Raw genomic sequence first — 8,703 nt, forward strand, 5'->3', positions numbered from 1 at the left:
TGTCACTGCTCCCTACACCCACTGTCACTGCTCCCCACACCCACTGTCACTGCTCCCTACACCCACTGTCACTGCTCCCCACACCCACTGTCACTGCTCCCCACACCCACTGTCACTGCTCCCCACACCCACTGTCACTGCTCCCTACACCCACTGTCACTGCTCCCCACACCCACTGTCACTGCTCCCTACATCCACTGTCACTGCTCCCTACACCCACTGTCACTGCTCCCTACATCCACTGTCACTGCTCCCTACATCCACTGTCACTGCTCCCCACACTCACTGTCACTGCTCCCCACACCCTCTATCACTGTTCCCTACACCCACTGTCACTGCTCCCCACACCCACTGTCACTGCTCCCTACACCCACTGTCACTGCTCCCTACACTCACTATCATTGCTCGCTGCACCCACCCTCACTGCTTCCTACCCCCACTGTCACTGCTCCTTACACCCACTGTCACTGCTCCCTACCCCCACTGTCACTGCTCCCTACACCCACTGTCACTGCTCCCCACACCCACTGTCACTGCTCCCTACACCCACTGTCACTGCTCCCTACACCCACTGTCACTGCTCCCCACACCCACTGTCACTGCTCCTTACACCCTTCCTCATTGCTCCCCACACCCACTGTCACTGCTTCCCACACCCACTGTCACTGCTCCTTACACCCACTGTCACTGCTCCCCACACCCACTGTCACTGCTCACCACACCCACTGTCACTGCTTCCTACCCCCACTGTCAATGCTCCTTACACCCTTCCTCATTGCTCCCCACACCCACTGTCACTGCTTCCCACACCCACTGTCACTGCTCCCTACACCCACTGTCACTGCTCCCTACACTCACTATCATTGCTCGCTGCACCCACCCTCACTGTTTCCTACCCCCACTGTCACTGCTCCTTACACCCTTCCTCACTGCTCCTTACACCCACTGTCACTGCTCCCCACACCCACTGTCACTGCTCCCCACACCCTCTATCACTGTTCCCTACACCCACTGTCACAGCTCCCTACATCTACTGTCACTGCTCCCTACACCCACTGTCACTGCTCCCTACACCCACTGTCACTGCTTCCTACCCCCACTGTCACTGCTCCTTACACCCACTGTCACTGCTCCCTACACCCACTGTCACTGCTCCCCACACCCTCTATCACTGCTCCCTACATCCACTGTCAATGCTCCCTACACTCATTATCATTGCTCGCTGCACCCACCCTCACTGCTTCCTACCCCCACTGTCACTGCTCCTTACACCCACTGTCACTGCTCCCTTCCCCCACTGTCACTGCTCCCTACACCCACTGTCACTGCTCCCCACACCCACTGTCACTGCTCCCTACACCCACTGTCACTGCTCCCTACACCCACTGTCACTGCTCCCCACACCCACTGTCACTGCTCCTTACACCCTTCCTCATTGCTCCCCACACCCACTGTCACTGCTTCCCACACCCACTGTCACTGCTCCTTACACCCACTGTCACTGCTCCCCACACCCACTGTCACTGCTCACCACACCCACTGTCACTGCTTCCTACCCCCACTGTCAATGCTCCTTACACCCTTCCTCATTGCTCCCCACACCCACTGTCACTGCTTCCCACACCCACTGTCACTGCTCCCTACACCCACTGTCACTGCTCCCTACACTCACTATCATTGCTCGCTGCACCCACCCTCACTGTTTCCTACCCCCACTGTCACTGCTCCTTACACCCTTCCTCACTGCTCCTTACACCCACTGTCACTGCTCCCCACACCAACTGTCACTGCTCCCCACACCCTCTATCACTGTTCCCTACACCCACTGTCACAGCTCCCTACATCTACTGTCACTGCTCCCTACACCCACTGTCACTGCTCCCTACACCCACTGTCACTGCTCCCCACACCCACTGTCACTGCTCCCTACACCCACTGTCACTGCTCCCCACACCCACTGTCACTGCTTCCTACCCCCACTGTCACTGCTCCTTACACCCACTGTCACTGCTCCCCACACCCACTGTCACTGCTCCCCACACCCACTGTCACTGCTTCCCACACCCACTGTCACTGCTCCCTACATCCACTGTCATTGCTCGCTGCACCCACCCTCACTGCTTCCTACCCCCACTGTCACTGCTCCCTACACCCACTGTCACTGCTCCCTACCCCCACTGTCACTGCTCCCTACACCCACTGTCACTGCTCCCTACATCCACTGTCACTGCTCCCTACACCCTTCCTCACTGCTCCCCACACCCACTGTCACTGCTCCCTACACCCACTGTCACTGCTCCCTACACCCACTGTCACTGCTCCCTACACCCACTGTCACTGCTCCCCACACCCACTGTCACTGCTCCCTACACCCACTGTCACTGCTCCCTACACCCACTGTCACTGCTCCCCACACCCACTGTCACTGCTCCCTACATCCACTGTCACTGCTCCCTACACCCACTGTCACTGCTCCCTACACCCACTGTCACTGCTCCCTACACCCACTGTCACTGCTCCCTACACCCACTGTCACTGCTCCCTACACCCACTGTCACTGCTCCCCACACCCACTGTCACTGCTCCCTACATCCACTGTCAATGCTCCCTACACTCATTATCATTGCTCGCTGCACCCACCCTCACTGCTTCCTACCCCCACTGTCACTGCTCCTTACACCCACTGTCACTGCTCCCCACACCCACTGTCACTGCTCCCTACACCCACTGTCACTGCTCCCTACACCCACTGTCACTGCTCCCTACACCCACTGTCACTGCTCCCCACACCCACTGTCACTGCTCCCTACACCCACTGTCACTGCTCCCTACACCCACTGTCACTGCTCCCCACACCCACTGTCACTGCTCCCTACATCCACTGTCACTGCTCCCTACACCCACTGTCACTGCTCCCTACACCCACTGTCACTGCTCCCTACACCCACTGTCACTGCTCCCTACACCCACTGTCACTGCTCCCCACACCCACTGTCACTGCTTCCTACCCCCACTGTCACTGCTCCTTACACCCACTGTCACTGCTCCCCACACCCACTGTCACTGCTCCCCACACCCACTGTCACTGCTTCCCACACCCACTGTCACTGCTCCCTACATCCACTGTCACTGCTCCCCACACCCACTATCATTGCTCGCTGCACCCACCCTCACTGCTTCCTACCCCCACTGTCACTGCTCCCTACACCCACTGTCACTGCTCCCTACCCCCACTGTCACTGCTCCCTACACCCACTGTCACTGCTCCCTACATCCACTGTCACTGCTCCCTACACCCTTCCTCACTGCTCCCCACACCCACTGTCACTGCTCCCTACACCCACTGTCACTGCTCCCTACACCCACTGTCACTGCTCCCTACACCCACTGTCACTGCTCCCCACACCCACTGTCACTGCTCGCTACACCCACTGTCACTGCTCCCTACACCCACTGTCACTGCTCCCCACACCCACTGTCACTGCTCCCTACATCCACTGTCACTGCTCCCCACACCCACTGTCACTGCTCCCTACATCCACTGTCACTGCTCCCTACACCCACTGTCACTGCTCCCTACACCCACTGTCACTGCTCCCTACACCCACTGTCACTGCTCCCTACACCCACTGTCACTGCTCCCCACACCCACTGTCACTGCTCCCTACATCCACTGTCACTGCTCCCTACACCCACTGTCACTGCTCCCTACACCCACTGTCACTGCTCCCTACATCCACTGTCACTGCTCCCTACACCCACTGTCACAGCTCCCTACACCCACTGTCACTGCTCCCTACACCCACTGTCACTGCTCCCTACACCCACTGTCACTGCTCCCTACACCCACTGTCACTGCTCCCTACACCCACTGTCACTGCTCCCTACACCCACTGTCACTGCTCCCTACACCCACTGTCACTGCTCCCTACACCCACTGTCACTGCTCCCTACACCCACTGTCACTGCTCCCTACACCCACTGTCACTGCTCCCTACATCCACTGTCACTGCTCCCTACACCCACTGTCACTGCTCCCCACACCCTCTATCACTGCTCCCTACATCCACTGTCACTGCTCCCTACATCCACTGTCACTGCTCCCTACACCCACTGTCACTGCTCCCTACACCCACTGTCACTGCTCCCCACACCCTCTATCACTGCTCCCTACATCCACTGTCACTGCTCCCTACATCCACTGTCACTGCTCCCTACACCCACTGTCACTGCTCCCTACACCCACTGTCACTGCTCCCTACATCCACTGTCACTGCTCCCTACACCCACTGTCACTGCTCCCTACACCCACTGTCACTGCTCCCTACACCCACTGTCACTGCTCCCTACACCCACTGTCACTGCTCCCCACACCCACTGTCACTGCTCCCTACATCCACTGTCACTGCTCCCTACACCCACTGTCACTGCTCCCTACACCCACTGTCACTGCTCCCTACATCCACTGTCACTGCTCCCTACACCCACTGTCACTGCTCCCTACACCCACTGTCACTGCTCCCTACACCCACTGTCACTGCTCCCTACACCCACTGTCACTGCTCCCCACACCCACTGTCACTGCTCCCCACACCCACTGTCACTGCTCCCTACACCCACTGTCACTGCTCCCCACACCCTCTATCACTGCTCCCTACATCCACTGTCACTGCTCCCTACATCCACTGTCACTGCTCCCTACACCCACTGTCACTGCTCCCTACACCCACTGTCACTGCTCCCTACATCCACTGTCACTGCTCCCTACACCCACTGTCACTGCTCCCTACACCCACTGTCACTGCTCCCTACACCCACTGTCACTGCTCCCTACACCCACTGTCACTGCTCCCCACACCCACTGTCACTGCTCCCCACATCCACTGTCACTGCTCCCCACACCCTCTATCACTGCTCCCTACACTCACTATCATTGCTCGCTGCACCCACCCTCACTGCTTCCTACCCCCACTGTCACTGCTCCCTACACCCACTGTCACTGCTCCCTACCCCCACTGTCACTGCTCCCTACACCCACTGTCACTGCTCCCTACATCCACTGTCACTGCTCCCTACACCCTTCCTCACTGCTCCCCACACCCACTGTCACTGCTCCCTACACCCACTGTCACTGCTCCCTACACCCACTGTCACTGCTCCCCACACCCACTGTCACTGCTCCCTACACCCACTGTCACTGCTCCCTACACCCACTGTCACTGCTCCCTACACCCACTGTCACTGCTCCCTACACTCACTATCATTGCTCGCTGCACCCACCCTCACTGTTTCCTACCCCCACTGTCACTGCTCCTTACACCCTTCCTCACTGCTCCTTACACCCACTGTCACTGCTCCCTACATCCACTGTCACTGCTCCCTACATCCACTGTCACTGCTCCCTACACCCTTCCTCACTGCTCCCCACACCCACTGTCACTGCTCCCTACACCCACTGTCACTGCTCCCTACACCCACTGTCACTGCTCCCTACACCCACTGTCACTGCTCCCCACACCCACTGTCACTGCTCCCTACACCCACTGTCACTGCTCCCTACACCCACTGTCACTGCTCCCCACACCCACTGTCACTGCTCCCTACACCCACTGTCACTGCTCCCTACACCCACTGTCACTGCTCCCTACACCCACTGTCACTGCTCCCTACACCCACTGTCACTGCTCCCTACACCCACTGTCACTGCTCCCTACACCCACTGTCACTGCTCCCCACACCCACTGTCACTGCTCCCTACATCCACTGTCAATGCTCCCTACACTCATTATCATTGCTCGCTGCACCCACCCTCACTGCTTCCTACCCCCACTGTCACTGCTCCTTACACCCACTGTCACTGCTCCCCACACCCACTGTCACTGCTCCCTACACCCACTGTCACTGCTCCCTACACCCACTGTCACTGCTCCCTACACCCACTGTCACTGCTCCCCACACCCACTGTCACTGCTCCCTACACCCACTGTCACTGCTCCCTACACCCACTGTCACTGCTCCCCACACCCACTGTCACTGCTCCCTACATCCACTGTCACTGCTCCCTACACCCACTGTCACTGCTCCCTACACCCACTGTCACTGCTCCCCACACCCTCTATCACTGCTCCCTACACTCACTATCATTGCTCGCTGCACCCACCCTCACTGCTCCCCACACCCACTGTCACTGCTTCCCACACCCACTGTCACTGCTCCCCACACCCACTGTCACTGCTCCCCACACCCACTGTCACTGCTCCCTACACCCACTGTCACTGCTCCCCACACCCACTGTCACTGCTCCCTACACCCACTGTCACTGCTCCCTACACCCACTGTCACTGCTCCCTACACCCACTGTCACTGCTCCCTACACCCACTGTCACTGCTCCCCACACCCACTGTCACTGCTTCCTACCCCCACTGTCACTGCTCCTTACACCCACTGTCACTGCTCCCCACACCCACTGTCACTGCTCCCCACACCCACTGTCACTGCTTCCCACACCCACTGTCACTGCTCCCTACATCCACTGTCACTGCTCCCCACACCCTCTATCACTGCTCCCTACACTCACTATCATTGCTCGCTGCACCCACCCTCACTGCTCCCCACACCCACTGTCACTGCTTCCCACACCCACTGTCACTGCTCCCTACATCCACTGTCACTGCTCCCTACACCCACTGTCACTGCTCCCTACATCCACTGTCACTGCTCCCTACACCCACTGTCACTGCTCCCTACATCCACTGTCACTGCTCCCTACACCCACTGTCACTGCTCCCCACACCCACTGTCACTGCTCCCCACACCCTCTATCACTGCTCCCTACACTCACTATCATTGCTCGCTGCACCCACCCTCACTGCTCCCCACACCCACTGTCACTGCTTCCCACACCCACTGTCACTGCTCCCTACATCCACTGTCACTGCTCCCTACACCCACTGTCACTGCTCCCTACATCCACTGTCACTGCTCCCTACACCCACTGTCACTGCTCCCTACATCCACTGTCACTGCTCCCTACACCCACTGTCACTGCTCCCCACACCCACTGTCACTGCTCCCTACATCCACTGTCAATGCTCCCTACACTCATTATCATTGCTCGCTGCACCCACCCTCACTGCTTCCTACCCCCACTGTCACTGCTCCTTACACCCACTGTCACTGCTCCCCACACCCACTGTCACTGCTCCCTACACCCACTGTCACTGCTCCCTACACCCACTGTCACTGCTCCCTACACCCACTGTCACTGCTCCCCACACCCACTGTCACTGCTCCCTACACCCACTGTCACTGCTCCCTACACCCACTGTCACTGCTCCCCACACCCACTGTCACTGCTCCCTACATCCACTGTCACTGCTCCCTACACCCACTGTCACTGCTCCCTACACCCACTGTCACTGCTCCCCACACCCTCTATCACTGCTCCCTACACTCACTATCATTGCTCGCTGCACCCACCCTCACTGCTCCCCACACCCACTGTCACTGCTTCCCACACCCACTGTCACTGCTCCCCACACCCACTGTCACTGCTCCCCACACCCACTGTCACTGCTCCCTACACCCACTGTCACTGCTCCCCACACCCACTGTCACTGCTCCCTACACCCACTGTCACTGCTCCCTACACCCACTGTCACTGCTCCCTACACCCACTGTCACTGCTCCCTACACCCACTGTCACTGCTCCCCACACCCACTGTCACTGCTTCCTACCCCCACTGTCACTGCTCCTTACACCCACTGTCACTGCTCCCCACACCCACTGTCACTGCTCCCCACACCCACTGTCACTGCTTCCCACACCCACTGTCACTGCTCCCTACATCCACTGTCACTGCTCCCCACACCCTCTATCACTGCTCCCTACACTCACTATCATTGCTCGCTGCACCCACCCTCACTGCTCCCCACACCCACTGTCACTGCTTCCCACACCCACTGTCACTGCTCCCTACATCCACTGTCACTGCTCCCTACACCCACTGTCACTGCTCCCTACATCCACTGTCACTGCTCCCTACACCCACTGTCACTGCTCCCTACATCCACTGTCACTGCTCCCTACACCCACTGTCACTGCTCCCCACACCCACTGTCACTGCTCCCCACACCCTCTATCACTGCTCCCTACACTCACTATCATTGCTCGCTGCACCCACCCTCACTGCTCCCCACACCCACTGTCACTGCTTCCCACACCCACTGTCACTGCTCCCTACATCCACTGTCACTGCTCCCTACACCCACTGTCACTGCTCCCCACATCCACTGTCACTGCTCCCCACACCCTCTATCACTGCTCCCTACACTCACTATCATTGCTCGCTGCACCCACCCTCACTGCTCCCCACACCCACTGTCACTGCTTCCCACACCCACTGTCACTGCTCCCTACATCCACTGTCACTGCTCCCTACACCCACTGTCACTGCTCCCTACACCCACTGTCACTGCTCCCCACACCCACTGTCACTGCTCCCTACACCCACTGTCACTGCTCCCTACACCCACTGTCACTGCTCCCTACACCCACTGTCACTGCTCCCCACACCCACTGTCACTGCTCCCCACATCCACTGTCACTGCTCCCCACACCCTCTATCACTGCTCCCTACACTCACTATCATTGCTCGCTGCACCCACCCTCACTGCTCCCCACACCCACTGTCACTGCTTCC

This window comes from Pseudophryne corroboree, chromosome 9 (genome assembly GCF_028390025.1).
Source record: "Pseudophryne corroboree isolate aPseCor3 chromosome 9, aPseCor3.hap2, whole genome shotgun sequence".
NCBI lineage: Eukaryota > Metazoa > Chordata > Amphibia > Anura > Myobatrachidae > Pseudophryne > Pseudophryne corroboree.